This window comes from Polypterus senegalus, chromosome 3, assembly GCF_016835505.1.
Source record: "Polypterus senegalus isolate Bchr_013 chromosome 3, ASM1683550v1, whole genome shotgun sequence".
NCBI lineage: Eukaryota > Metazoa > Chordata > Cladistia > Polypteriformes > Polypteridae > Polypterus > Polypterus senegalus.
The window spans coordinates 102,211,261-102,227,188 of NC_053156.1; the positions used below are offsets into that span (position 1 = coordinate 102,211,261).

The 15,928-nt window shown below is 36.9% G+C and overlaps 1 protein-coding gene across 2 annotated transcripts in view; it reads right to left on the bottom strand.

The window, feature by feature from the left end:
• dlgap2a (discs, large (Drosophila) homolog-associated protein 2a) overlaps positions 1-15,928 on the bottom strand; it is a 1,338,703-nt gene that overhangs the window by 621,916 nt on the left and 700,859 nt on the right. Inside the window, exon 1 of one of the 2 annotated variants that reach the window (XM_039747699.1) lies at positions 7,249-7,317. The exons of the other annotated variant lie outside the window; for it this stretch is intronic. The gene's annotated coding sequence lies outside the window, so the exon portion shown is untranslated. Of the gene's footprint in view, positions 1-7,248; positions 7,318-15,928 lie in introns of those variants that run through there. 2 annotated transcript variants of the gene reach the window in all.

The window sequence follows — 15,928 nt, forward strand, 5'->3', positions numbered from 1 at the left end:
AGTGTGGATGTCCCTCCAGGGGCACCGATTTTCATACCAAAAACATATACATTATGCTAATGAATTCTAAATTGTCTCTATGTGACATTATGCATGAGCATCACATCCAGGGTTGGCTCCTGTGTTGTGCTCACTGCTACTGGGAAATAGAAAGACAAATAATATATACCTTTACCATAAATATACTATATTACCAGAATGTTATCCACCATCCCATTGTCTGCATCTGTATACAGTACTTGCATTTTAAAACAAGTGAGTCACACATACCCACGCAAAGGAGACAGTTAACAGAGGGAGTCAATATATTTAGAATACAAGATAAATAACAGCATTTTGACCAACCGTACGGATTTCTTTCTTTCTTTGAGGCTCATTATAATAAAGGTATCTTAACTATCTGGGGAAACAGTTTTCCTTTCTTGCCCAAGACATAATATAAATATAAATGAAAAGAGTAAATTATGACCCTATGTCAGAGATCATTTCTGAATCACATTACACCCTCTTGTCTAGATCATCCTTAAAGGACTTTAATATTTCGCATTCTTTGAACTGTTTGGAAGGTGGAAGTGGACAGAATGAGGAAAATGTTCAGTATTACCATGCTTTTGCAAATCGTCTGCATGGGTGTTAGGCCTGAGGGTCATCCTAACCTCTCATCCTTCATTCTGTCAGAGGTTTATAGGTTCTATTCTTGTTAATGTGACTCTAAGCCTTTGTACAGAAAACTTCCCATGTCCCTCTGACATTTTTAACCTTAAACTCAGCCCTCAAAACCCCCATTCTGGATGCTACATATTAAATTTTTTACACAAATCCAAGTAAGGCCTGGTTTTATCTAAATATTCTCTAATTCTAGCCAAAATAAGAGGAGGACAATACCTTATTGTAACTTCCAAGTCTTTAAGACTGGTGTCCAAGATTTTGCATATTAATAAGGAGGTTTGACATTAATTATTCGTTCATTCATTCATTTTCCACCGCTTATCCGGGACAGTCTTAACAGTTAGGCCCATACGTCCTGCAGTGATTATATCACCTGCTAAAAATATATAGGAGTCATATATTTATGAATAAAGATTCCAGCCCATTTTAAGGCCCAACTAAATAAATTACAAAATCATATATAGTATCATATCTCACAACAAGACCTTGAAGCCAGTGGAAAATAACTAAATGCCAAGTTTGTTTTAACAATAATGAGCTGCTCAGAAATGAATTGAACATCGTATTTTATCATTATAGGCATTTAAGGGTATTGCATAGTATTGCATCTTAATACATGATAATTTTATTAGGAATTATTTCCTACCACCGATGATGAAATACAAACTGGACAAAACTCTTTCATCACTTTGACTACTTGTGTTTTTGGACATTTTATCAATGAGCCAACATTGAGCATACTCATCAATTACAAATAAATACAGCATTTTCCATCCATCCTTTATCTAACCCGCTATATCCTAACTACAACACAGGGTGCAAGGCAGGAAACAAACCCCGGGCAGGGCGCCAGCCCACCACAGGGCACACACACACACACACACCAAGCACACAATAGGGACAATTTAGGATCGGCAATGCACCTAACCTGCATGTCTTTGGACTGTGGGAGGAAACCGGAGTACCCGGAGGAAACCCACGCAGACACAGGGAGATCATGCAAACTCCACGAAGGGAGGACCCAGGAAGAGAAGCCGAAGCGAACCTGGGTCTCCTAACTGCGAGGCAGCAGTGCTACCCACTGCGCCAGCCTGCCCATACAGCATTTTCTTTTGCTTAATTAATACACAGTACATATTCTTATGCATTTAAAGATGTATTCTGCATCTCAAAAAGCTGTAGCTAATTCAAATGTTTTATCATTTGTAAAAAAGGCATTTGACTTTTGACTTTTTCAATCCCAGATTGTACGTGACAAAGGTAATTCAATATTGCCTGCGTTTCCATGCTTGTAATTTGTAAACTTTCACTCCTTTCACTTCAACCCCAGTGGTCTGCTTAGATTTATTTGGCTCTTCAAAGTTAAATTCTATGAACCAATCATGGACACTGAGCACCGAGAATATGTTGGAGATTTTCAAAAAAGATATTGACCCTACTCAGCAGCTGGTTTTAGAAGAGACAGTGCAGAAAATATTGTGTTATTAATGGCCTCCTTCACGGATGGCCAGCTTTCTCTCTTATTAGAACATCTATCAATTTGCTTTCCCCTGAGGCCACTTCTATCGATAGTCTCCTTTGTTTTTTCCTGCTCTGTTTGCAGTCCAACAACCGTTTCTACTTCTTTCACTTCAGGAAAGGGCACAGTCCACTTATGAATACATTTTTCAAGTGTAGCAATAAATGTAATAAGAATTGTAACTTTTACATTGCCTTCCTCCATTTAACCTCTGACCCCTTTTTTCCAGAGAACAGGAAAAAGCTTGCTGCAGAGATGGAGCATGTTTGTTTTATTAAATAATAGATTTCTGATGGATTCACTGACCAACATAATGCCAGGCATGAAGAGATTTGAAACTGGGACAATTTTATTAAAAATTACAAGCAACTGGTTTCTCTTGCAATATAATGCACCTTTAAGAGAAAAGTGAAGAAGAGCAGTTGAATTTCCCTTTATTCTGATCTTTACATTATACCCCTTATATACTATATGATGTACAGACAGACTTTTTGTGGAATAAGCTTAGAGTTTATAAATGTAGCTCTGATGCTTGTCAGTTGGTTTAAACTGAATAATATTAAGTGGAATGTACACTATGTGTTTCACTATAATTGTCTGCTATGTGTAAAGTACTATTTAAAGCAATAGGCTTTGAAGACTGACATTTGTTTATGTGAATTTACAACACTCTGACTGAAGGTTATCGTTTAAAATTAAATGGAAATCTATTTTTTGTTGTAACCCATAAATAGTATATAGTGCCTATGGACTTTAGAATAAAGAAGCCGTCTAGAACACCCAGTGAAATGCTTATCTTTCAAGTACTGACAAATCAGTGTCTCATTTTTTCTGTATTTCACATCTCAAGGAATACCCCTTAAGTATTTACAACAACAACAACATTTATTTATATAGCACATTTTCATACAAACAGTAGCTCAAAGTGCTTTACATATTAAAGAATAGAAAAATGAAAGACACAATTATAAAACAAAATAAATCAACATTAACATCGAATAAGAGTAAGGTTCAATGGCCAGGGGGGACAGAAAAAACAAAAAAACTCCAGACGGCTGGAGAAAAAAATAATACACTAATAAATTTACATTGATTTCCCTGTGTCTTTTTTTAATTTCTTCTCCTGCCCTCTGACCAGTGTCTTGTGTTTAAATAGTTTTTCCAGATAATAAATGCTCAATGTTTATAGTGATACTATTGAGTGAAAATTAGAACATTAGAAACATCAAGATGAGAACAGGCCCGAGTTTACAAGTCCTATGCACTTAATTCCCCCAAAATAACTTCAAGTCTAGTTTTGAAAGTTCCTAAAGTCCAACTGTCTACCAAACTACTTGGTAGTGTATTCCTTGTGTCTATAGTTCTCTGTGTGAAGTAAAACTTCCTGATGTTAGTTATAAAAACCTGTGAAGTGTTAAGTTCGACAGTGTCACAATCTTCTTGCAGAATTCATTTTAAAGTAATAGTCTCAATCCACTGTAATAATTCCCTTGATAATTTTAAACACTTCAGTAGTGTTTTCTCTTGATATCCTTTTGCTTAAACGGAAAAAGCACAACTCTTGTCAGCTTCCTTCATAATTCATTCCTCTGTAGCCTTGCAATCAGCCTAGCCACTCTTCTCTAGACTTTATCTACTACTGCTTGTGAAGTTAGAATGTTCTCTCTGTGTCCACATGGGCTTACTCCCACAGTCTAAGAACATACAGGTTAAATTTAAATTGATGAACTGGGCAAAATGTGTGCATTTGTGTGCGTAACTGTGTGTGTTCACCCTGTCATTAACTGGGATCCTGTCCAGTAATTGTTCCTGCCTTGTGTCCAGTGTTTGCTGGGATAGCTTCCATTTTCATTGCAACCCTGCTTGGGATAAGTGGGTTAGAAAATGGATGGATGTATATATTCAACAGCATGTCTCTTAATTGTTTCTTTACTGTGTATCTAGTATTCAAACATTTTTTAATGAATTTATTAGCATTGCAGGACTTCAAACTACAGTATCTTTCAACTTCACACACTTGATCAGACATATTGTAGCTGTCATTCTCACCTCCTTAGCTTTTTGTTACAGCCACTCATTACTCCATGATTTTACTTGCTTTACGTGTATAAAGGAAAGCCAGGAAGTGCAGTGCGCATGAGTGCTCCTTACATTTTATTTTTATCACAAAACCAACTAGTGATTGGCCAGTTCTATTCTGACCTGCCGATGAGCAAAAACTGGCCATTTCTGATCCACTACTGAATAAATGGTGCATCTTTAAAGTGGTTGACATTCTTGGCACCCAGGGGTCAAAAAGTGGTTGCAAATTGCTTTAAAACAGTGGCCATTAATGTCAACCCAGCCGTTGTTTAATGCATATAGAAGCACTGATGGAGGTGATTATATAATAATAAAGAATTACTCTTGGTGAACCTAAGTCAAGAAACATTTAAATAGATCATTATATAATATGGGAGAGCATTATTATGGAGTTCATTTTCTTTGAGCTGTCGGGGTAGTTTGATGGTCTTCCTGTTTTATTCTAACTTGTCTACCTATTTCACCTACATCAGGAAAACATGCACATTTCACACCTTGAGTGGACCTAGTAGGGGACCAACTGTAGATCCTTATAGCTGATAGTGAGTAGCACTAACCAATGTTATCTGTCTATCGTCCATAGTAACGCCCAGCAGACACTTTTCCATAACCACAATTTCCATAAAGTTTTAACCTTTATTATTTTGGATAACTAGGGTTGAGATTAAATAATCTTGCAGATTCTTAAATTATTTTTGTTACACCTGTGTCCAAATATTTTTTTAAATATATACTGTAAATTTCTAATCTCAGGGTTAGCAGATTTTAAATGCAACTGATGATAATTTAATCAGAAACGAGTTATAACACAATTTGTTACATTTTTGGTAGGCTTTATCCTCAAAGCAAGATATCTAACCACACTGCTATCCAGAAGCTTCTTTCATATACTGTCATTACTAGAGGTACCACTTATTAGACAACATACTCTCCAAGCTAGTAGCTAATGTGCTCCTGTTTACAAGAAGAGGAGGTAATTTCATTAGGAGGGCTCAACCTGAAATGAAGAATTAGTTCTATCAGTGAAGAACACACTCTTTTACTCTTTCTAATGTGTTCTTGCATTTCCTTTTAATACCACATACAATTATTTCATATATTTATCAACCGAAAGATGTAGTTTTATCAGGTGCTACAAAAGAACTAACAACAAATGTCTATTTCTTTTTTTAAAAAAACACACATGCTATCTATGAATTGTAAATTATGTGCTGCAGGCTTGTTACAATAAAGAGAATTGATAAAATAGTGGAAAATTTGTTTCACAATGTAGTTTTTTCAGACCCCTTCAATGTTTTACATTGTAGGCTTGCACCAAAGTCATTTAAATTAATTTTCTCCCAATATTATATTGACACAAGGATTCAGACCCTTTCCTCAAGCAACTTTAGCAGTGATTACAACCTGGAGTGTTCTTGGGTATGTTGCAACATGCTTCAGAAACCTGGGATTTTCTGCAAAGTTAGATGGAGATCATTGGTTGGGAGCTATTTTTAGATCTCTCTAGAGATACTGAGTGGGCTGTAGTTCAATTCTGGCTGAGCAACTCAAGGACATTCCCACTCCTGAGTTGTCTCTGTGTTGTGCTTAGGGTCAATGTCCTGTTGGAAGCTGAACTTCAATTGAGTCTCTGGAGCAGGTTTTCAATAAGGCTATGACTGTAATTTACTACGTTCAGCTATTCCTCTTCCTTGTCTAGTCTCCTGATCTGTCGGTGAAAAACAAACCAATGGCATGATGCTGCCATCACCATGCATCACCATTTGAATGGCATTGCGCAGTGATGAATGGTCTCTGATCTCCTTCAGACTTGAGCCTAATCTTGGCTTCATCAGACTAGAGAATCTTATTTTTCACAGTCCTATACGTAACTTTTGAGAATCCTTAGGTGCCTTTAACAAACTAAAAGCGGGCTTCTATGTGTCTTTTACTGAGGAGAGGCCTCTTCCTCAACACTGTATCATAAAGCCAGATCAGTGGAATGCTGCAGTGATGATTGAACTTCTGGAGGTTTCTCACATCTTCACACAGGGCCTCTGGAGCTGTGCCAGAGTGACCATTGGGTTCTTGGTCCCCTCTCTTAATATTGCCCTTCTACGACGTTTATTCAGTTTGGCTGTGTAGCCAACTCTAGAAAAAGTATTGTTTGTTCCAAGCTTTTTGCACTTAAGAATTATGGAAGACACTGTGCCCTAGGGGGCATTCACTGCTGCAGGGTGTAGTCTTTTTTATAGTCTTCCCTGGATCTTTGCCTTGACACAATCCTGCCTCTTCATACAATTCCTACTGTCTCATAACTTGGTTTTAGTTCTCTGATACAAAATATCAACTGTGGGAACTTATAGAGGCAGGTGCAATCAATTGAATTGACCACAGGTGGACTCCAAACAAGTTGAAAAATATCTCAATAGTGTTAAACAGAATTTGATGAACCTGAGCCAAATTTCAAGCGTCGTAGCAAAGGGTCTGAATACTTGTGTAAATGTGATTTTTCAGTTTATTTTAAATACATTTGCAAAAAATTCTAAAATTCTTTTTAATTTTTTCCCTTTTTTGGTATTGAATTTTTTGCTTGATGTGAGGAAAAAATGGCTTAAATAATATTAGTGTAAGGCTGCAACAAAACAAAACAAGACAAAAATGAAGGAATCTGAATACTTTCTGAATCCACTGTATTTAAAAGTCTTTCTTTAAATATTGCTCCAAGCAGTTTTTAAAAATATAAACAAAAAACACTTTGGGTTCTATGAATTGTTCATTCATTTAAACCTTCTTTAATTTTTGACTTTTTCAAGATATGCTTATACCCATTAATAGCTTAAAAATTCAAATAAAAAACTCTGTAAATGTTGCCAAATAAATATGTATACTTCTACCTGATTTCATAGAGAGACATTATGAAGAAATCACTGGTTATTCAGTTGCCAAGTGAGCACTTTATCTCTGAGCTATCAGATGAGATATGTAAAAAAGAGTACCTGATTTGAATGTCAGTGCTGGCAGTAAGTCTGAGCTGCGCACCTTGTTTTTCCTCTTTTCAAAAGCATTTATAGGATCTCCTGTTAATATGAAATAAATTGATGTAAACCAATTAAAGAATGCTTTCAGTACTAGACAGTCTTTCAAGTTGTGTTTGAATTCATTCTGATCTTGATAATTGAACTTATATTTTAAACTACACCTGAGAAAATGACATCCATGAAACATAAGAAAATATAAATTCATTTTACTAATATCAGATATTGTGGGATAATGCAGGTGGCAGTTAGGGCTGTTACTAAAATGCTCCAAGAGACTCGGTTTAAATACTGAACCAGATATTGCCTGCATGGTGTCTGTATGCTTGTCCTGTACCTGTTTCAGTTTTTCCACCCTTGTCCCAAACGCTTGATATGTTATTCTGTGGTTATAAATTGGGCCCTTTTTGAAAGAGTGTGGGTGTGTGTGTGGTGGTTTCCTGCAAAGGACTAATGTTTAGCCCAGGGATGGTTCCTGTGCTATGCTTGCCACATCCAGAATAGACTCCCAGCCTGCTTGTAACCTTATAACTGGGTTAAGTGGCCTTGTAAATAGATAGCTAGATGGATGGATAAATTCAACAACGAAAAAACTAGTCTTTAGAAATTATCCAGTACAAAATTGCTAATGCAACTTAACTTTGTGTAAGGCACAGTTCTGCTACCCAATGTAACCTTATAATGCCATTAAACAAAATATGACCACATTAAAGATCTAGCAGCCAACTACAAGTTATGTCAAATTAGAAGGAATATGACAAATTAACCATTGTATACTCTTAGTTTACTTATTGGGTCAAGCAATCCTTTATTTACATGGTGACATTAATGATTAGATCGCTTTTAAAACATAAAATAGTAACAACAATAAGGTGAAAACCAATACAGCGAACGTCAATTGGAACATATGAAGTGAACACAGACAATGAACGCTAATGTCACATAGTGTTATGGTTTCACCCAAATCAGAAAGAGTAAAAGTATACCCAAATCATGTGTGCGGTGCCAAAATATATGCAGTAATTCACAAGCACGGCATGTGAAGAGATTTTTAAATTCCCGTGAAAGAAAATGGGAAACTGGAAATTAACAACAGTATTTGTGAAGATAATTAAATGTGTAAAAATAATAAAAAGAATGAAGCCATATGACATTACTGTCTGTTCTCATGGAGAAGTGGCAATTTAATCTTTTTCTTCAGCCTTGCAGCCCTGAGTATGTCTGCTAGTAAAAACACAGCAATGAAGAGTCTGATGGATTGCACATAATAAATCTGCCCTCCAATATGTTATAAAATGTTTTTGCTATCATTATTATTTTTCAAAGGATATTTTGTTTATGTTTTATGTAGAAATATAAATATTGAGTGTCAGAATACACTCTCCATTTAAGCATTGAAAACGGAAGTGTTACAGGAATTTTTCTTGTTAGCATTTGTACCAGTAACACTTGATGTTTCCATCTTATGTAAAACCTGTGCCATCAAGAATCCAACTACCTGCACTGAAGACAGTCGTTAACAGCCGTTAATTGATTCAGCAACACCTACTTACAAGGTAGCATTGAAAAGGAACTACTACATCAACAAAAAATAACATATTCAGTGTCAGTTATTTATCTATGCAAATGCTGTACTGCAGAAAAACAGATTTTCAGCTTTGAGCTAAGAATAAAAATTGAAAGCGGGTAACTGTTTGTTTTAAAACACTGCACATTCTTCCTCTGCGTTTTCTGAATAAAACAAACTTCACAATATCCCAACTATTGCATGTGCTAATCATACATGCATGCACATTTAATCCATTCTATAGTCACAGGGGTGTTGGTGCCAATCCAAACTGAACTGAATGCAAGTTATGAAACAACTCTTAATAGAGTGTGATATAGGAACAGACTGTAAGCAAGTGTCTACTGAGCTACTTTATATTGATATCTTTATAGTGATATAAACAAGTATTAGAAACAATCCAAAATTGTTTGCTTGATTGCCCATGCCCCACTAGAACCGGACACAAGACGAACTTGAGTTTGGTTAAACGGACACTTTATCTATCTTCACACATTAACCAAAAGTCAACTGAGACATTCAGTTTTAGCCAACCCAAGTAGAAAGTTCAAGAGTTTAGGTCATGCATGAGCAGGACTGGATTAAAGACATGCAGCATGTACATGGGAAAGATGATGGCTCTTAAACTAAGATTCTGTTTTGGTCCAAGGGGTATAGAAAGGAAGCATGAGACCAACATACTGTACATATTCACCAGATTCTTGGAGTCGCTGCCTACTCATCCATCATGTCCATCTATAGACCACTTCAGAAGCAAAATGCAAAATTTAATGGAGCCACCTGATTCCTAGGCACATTGGTTGCCCAGAATTTCAGCGAGAAGAGCCACCCATTTTGTTTTACTTTTCTACAGACACAATAAAAACTGAAATCTACATAATAATATGAGAAATTAAAAGTGTGTATAGCTCATTTGCCTTCCTTGTACTCTGTCTTACTGTCTGGGAATTAGAAGGTTAAATGAAAAAGTGAAGTTAACAGTGCTTACAAGTCTGGTTCACTGTAATGGTGAGCACAAGTGGAGATGCAGACTGCAGTTGTATCTCCACGACAGACTGGGAAGTGTGACTTAGTAGAGCAAGAGTTAACGGTTTGAAGATACTCAGTTTCACATAAAAATTGTAACAAAAGAATAGGGTCACCATTGGACCCATTCATGACAAAACAGGGTGCCAGCCTATTGCAGGGCAAACACTTATTCACACTGGGGCCAATTAAAAGTTGCCTCATGTATATATTTGGGATGGGTATGGGATACTGGAATACCTGGACAAAAACCCACATACAGTATAAACAGAGAGAATGTGTGACAGAGAGAATGACCGAGCACAGGACCATTGTTCCACCATCTAATTCTTAAAAATGTTTTTATTACAAATGATTTTTTGCACAGAGCTCTACAAATAGTACAAAACTAAGTATCTTCCATATCTTTCATAAACAATTTCCATGGCACTTAATACCATGCCTCAGTTAGACAGGTAAATGCTGGATATTTTTTGAAGGTGAAACAATTTATTTTCTTGCAATGGTTTCTTGTAATGTCAAAATGCTCCTTTGGTAGGTAGAAGATTCTCAATGGGATTTCAACCTCTGGATTTTTGCTATGGCAATGACTGTTTATAGCTAAAATGGTCCACATACAGAAGAAAAATATGTAGATAGGTGAAAAAGTAGACTTTGTCTTTTCTTTGACTTGACTTTTGGGTTCTTGTTCATTTTAGAATTCTCATCAAGATCTAACTTCTTACCTTGAAAGTCCAGAAATCAAGTGTTTCCAAATATGTGTTGTATACTTTTTCTGAAATTGATAAGATTTGTTTTATTATGGCAGTCTGGCTGTTATACCACCTTCACTCTACACTACACTTTCTTTCTTTCACATACTGAAAGAGTTCTGTAGTTTTAGACTGACAACATATCGGTTTTGTTTTGTCCCATACCCTGATTTAGTACAGATTAATATATATGGAACTCACGTAAAGTGAAAGGCTTAGTAGACAGGTTTACATTTGTCACAGAATATTATAAGAGAACTGAATTCCTCATCCACACTACACAGTGGTTTATAGCGTGCTTCCATTATTGGTACTCTTTGTTTTTGGCTTATTTACCTGCCTAAAATCTATTATCTGTGACTCTGGTGGCTTCAAGTTTCGGTGTGAATGTATGCAAGTTTCTTATCTTTTCTGTCATTTTTGTGTGCATTTGCACATTTCAAAATGATCACAAGTTATTTAGTATACACATGACAAACCTTCTTCCCATGTGTAGTGTCTTTGTTATTGTAACTGATTAAGGTTAAAGAAAAATTTAACTTACTTGCAAATATGTTCAGGTGGATGTGAAAGCTACAATTGTTCAATAATAGAACACTGTCATCAGTCATGGTTCCTCTAATGATATTTGGAGTGAATATCTTTGTACTCATTTGCAGGATAGTAACATTTTCCTAATAACTTTTGTTTACAAAAATACAGTTTTTATTTTGAATAAAACACTTAACTATGAATGATGTACTGGCCTTTGAGGTATAAAAAATATATGTGAATCATGACTGTGATGTTTTGTCAGTTCTAGGCCAGGGTGCCCAGTGGGAATATTACTTTATCAAGTAGACTCCTACATAATGGAAAAGAATTTCCACAGGGAGCGATCCATATATTTTCACTACTATTACACCCTACTGGACATGCTAACTTGTCAATGAGAGGTGAAGTCACAGCAGAAATGTGAAAATTTAATAAAATTTGCAGCACTTACACAGCAGGAATAAACAACTATTAAGTATGACAAAAAAAGATCACAGTTTAATCATTTTGTTTATTAAAACATTGAGAAATAAACAATGAGAAACAAAAAATGACATTTGACATAAATATGAGAATATTAAAATAGCAAACCCAACAAATGTTCTAAAGAGAATTGTACAACAAGGACATACAGTATATGAATTGCTAGTGCAGATTTGCATGTAAAGACTATCCATCCATTATCCAACCCGCTATATCCTAACTACAGGGTCACGGGGGTCTGCTGGAGCCAATCCCAGCCAACACAGGGCGCAAGGCAGGAAACAAACCCTGGGCAGGGTGCCAACCCACCGCAGGGCACACACACACACACCAAGCACACACTGGGGACAATTTAGAATTGCCAATCCACCTAGCCTGCATGTCTTTGGACAGTGGGAGGAAACCGGAGCACCCGGAGGGAAACCCACGCAGACACCGGGAGAACATGCAAACTCCACGCAGGGAGGACCTGGGAAGCTAACTGCGAGGCAGCAGTGCTACCCACTGCGCCACCGTGCCACCCATGTAAAGACTATCCACTATATATTAAGAAATACAAAGAGTTCCTTGGAAAGAACTTTACGTTTGAAGGGATTATTAAAGAAGGATGGGAGTGTTTCTCTTTCAAAGTTGCTGTAAATCATGTGCAGAAATCACAAAATATATTTCTCTATCCTGTTTTGACACACTGTAGCAGTAAGTGTTAAAAGTGGTGGAAGGAAGTTTAGAGAACAAGGAGATGAAAAGCAAAATTTTCTGGGGAAAGACAGAGATTTGATCAGAAAGGCAAACTAAAGGCCAAAACCAAAAGACGAAACTATCTATCAGATAAGTTAAAAATAAAAAATCCAAAAGTTAAAAATCTCAAACTACTAGAAAAACATCCCTAACAACATACCATACAGAATAAGTAATGGTGAGTTTGTTGGCAGTATCCCAAAACTAGGATAAAATCGTTACCACTCCACTGTCTTAAATAATGGCCATGGTAAGGTAAAGTAAGTGTAAAATAGCAGCATATTAAGTGAAACCCCATTTCAAAATGGTATTGAAATTACATCATCTTAATAACACTACATGTATAAAAAAATTAATCACACTATGCCCAACAATTCATACATTTTTATATTTACTTCATTGACTTAAGAGGTCACTCAGGGGATCTATAGGTACCTTAGTAAAAATTGAGTACAAGACAGCAAAAAACTGTGGACATGACAGCAGTCCATCAAATAACCAACTTGCCTCACTCATAAAACTGTACACACGTTTAGGGGATGTGGGAAAAATAAACTTAAGTAGATATATCAGTAATGAGCAAATCTGACAAAGGCAGGGTCCAGGCTGGGATTTAAACCTTCAACAATAAGCAGTGACATTGTAGCGATAACCACTGCCTGTCTTCCATTAGGTGTTGTTGCTGTGGAGCCACACAATAGAGTGGGAGTTGAATGAGGGAGGGAGCCCAGTTGACATCACCAGGAAGCACTCCACTTACAGCCTGTCCTTGTGCCTATGGTTAAGAGAGTTTATCTTTTAGTTCACACTGACAAAAAGGGTGATTTAGTGGGCCATTAGAATACAGAGGTGTTGGGCTCATGTCTGGCCACCAGCAGTTAACACAGTACAAATCTGTGAACTGAGAAGGCTTGTGGCATGTGTGTGAACCCATGAAAGAACACATTGCACTCGTGATATTTTAAAGATGAACCCTGTTGTTTTGGTAAGTCTCTGCATATGCTACATTGACATTCAGCTGGAGCAGAAACAATTCAAAAGAACATATATGCCATTGACTCAGCTGTTACGTTAAATACAATAGAGCAACTAAGACATTATTCAGACGCATTGATTTTAAAAATTATAACTATAGTCTAAAGAACAGCAAGCAGCATGAGAGATTTCTTAGTGCGTAGGCAAAGTTAAAATAAAACCTCATTTTCACCAGACGAAGGATCCTGTGTGAATAATGCTGTGTGTCCAATATCACTCAAGCCTCTTCATTAGCAATGTGACTGTGGTTTGGGAGACATGCTGAGATAACTGGCAGAGAGACAGACAGGATGACTTTCAGTACTTATTTTTACTGTAATTAACTGAGCGTGTATTAGCACTATTGTAGGTTAACAGGTCACACTTTGTTATATAGGAACAAGGGAGTGCTACAAAGAAGGGACGGGTCCAGTCAAGCTCTTTCATGGGAAAGGAAACATTGTCTAACAAGGATTATACCAGTCATCTTGCCAGTGCAAGATACAATATTTATTCCTAGGGCTAGTGCAGCCTGGGCAACTGCATTCAAAGTAAGAATTAGGTCCACAGTTGCAGGGAAAAAAGGAATTACTAGACATTCTTTCCTAGTGCCCTTAGTCTAAATGTAAACCCATCAATAACCTAAGTGTAATTTTGGGTAGGGCCTGAAGTGACTCTAGAAAAATAAATAAAGTCACTTCTAGTTTAGAATAGCACAGGAGGTGTTGGAAAAAGATTAATAGAAGCAAGAAATAGAGGCCAGAGATGCATAAGAGAGGTTCAGAAGGTGTTATATTGTTGAAAAATGTTGATTGGCCAGCTCATCAGTTAGACTGGATAACCTGACTATCTTAGGAAAGCCTAGAGTGGCACCAGTGTTTTATTATTTTTCATTTACTATACATTGTATGATCACCTTGTGTTGTGTGACTAACCAAATATATATTGCTTTATGACAGACTTTTGCATGGTCACTATGTAAGTGTAACTGGTTCCTCTTCATCAATCAGATATTATTACATTCTACTGTATGTGCTAGCTTACTACAGCTTGGTATGTGTTATTCATGCTGCATCTGGCATCATCCCTCAATGTATTCATTCAAGTAGAGCAAGCTCTGAACAGGTGAATGTATTATAAATGTGTGTGCACTCAAATGAACGTCAGTGTAGAAAAATTAACTTGTATTAAATCAGCTTGGCTGCTACTGGCAATAAGCACATAAGCACTGCTGATAACAGTCAGTCAGTAGTATTTATACAACAAGAATACATTTTTTCAAAATAATGCCTCCACTACTTAGGGTCCAAGTCCCCTACCCTGGGTCATTCTTTGGAACTAGCTGACACATTTGCAATGTTTGACTCTTGAATCAGCATACTTTATATGGGATATGGGCTTAAATAATTAAATTTTATTTAGTAAAAGTGTAGTTTTTCTATACATTAAACTTCTTAGTTTAGGTCAGGGTTTGGAGAAAGTTTAGGAGCTCCCAATTATCCACAACAACAAATACAGAAATAATTAACCAGGGGCCTAAATTGAGAATTGATTTGTCAACCTCTTCCACCTTCCATCCCTTCTTTCTGTGACAGAAATATCATTGGCCAAATTGGAAACACAAAAAACATTACTTTTAGGGAGATAGAAAATATACCCAATAGTCTATACTGTACTGCAATATTATCAAATAGAAATATTTTAAAAAATTAATACTCTGCAAATGAAAATTGTTCCTTATAAGCAAAGGTCATTATTAAGTCCTTTAGGAAACTGGTAAATGCCTGATGTGAATTAAGCTAGTTACTAAGAACCAGCCGAAATGCTGCAAGGTCCAGAAGCAGCAGACATCCAGCTTCACTTAATTATGTTTTGCAATATGCTTATATTTACTACAAATTAAATGAGGCTCTTTATCTCTGGCTTATCCCAGAAAACACCTCTGTCTATAGTGGTTGAAATCATTCAGTCATTAGCCTTCCAATTTGCTTGTTGCTATGCACATATTTCTACTGTGAATAAACCCTTTGGCTTTCCATTTCTGTCTGTTCACTTCCTGACCCAGTAATGTCTCACCTTAATTTGGACATATTTCAAATGATCTTTTACACTAGTCTAGTTGGGGCAGCACGGTGGCACAGTGGTAGCGCTGCTGCCTCGCAGTTAGGAGACCCAGGTTCGCTTCCCGGGTCCTCCCTGTGTGGAGTTTGCATGTTCTCCCCGTGTCTACGTGGGTACTCCAGTTTCCTCCCACAGTCCAAAGACATGCAGGTTAGGTGGATTGGCGATTCTAAATTGTCCCTAGTGTGGGTGTGGCTGTGTGTGTCCTGCGGTGGGTTGGCACCCTGCCTGGGATTGGTTCCTGCCTTGCACCCTGTGTTGGCTGGGATTGGCTCCAGCAGACCACCATGACACTGTGTTCAGATTCAACGGGTTGGAAAATGGATGGATGGATGGACTAGTCTAGTCCTTTGACTGTGTGAATATTTTGGATATTGGTTTTAAATTCACAAAATATGCAAACCCA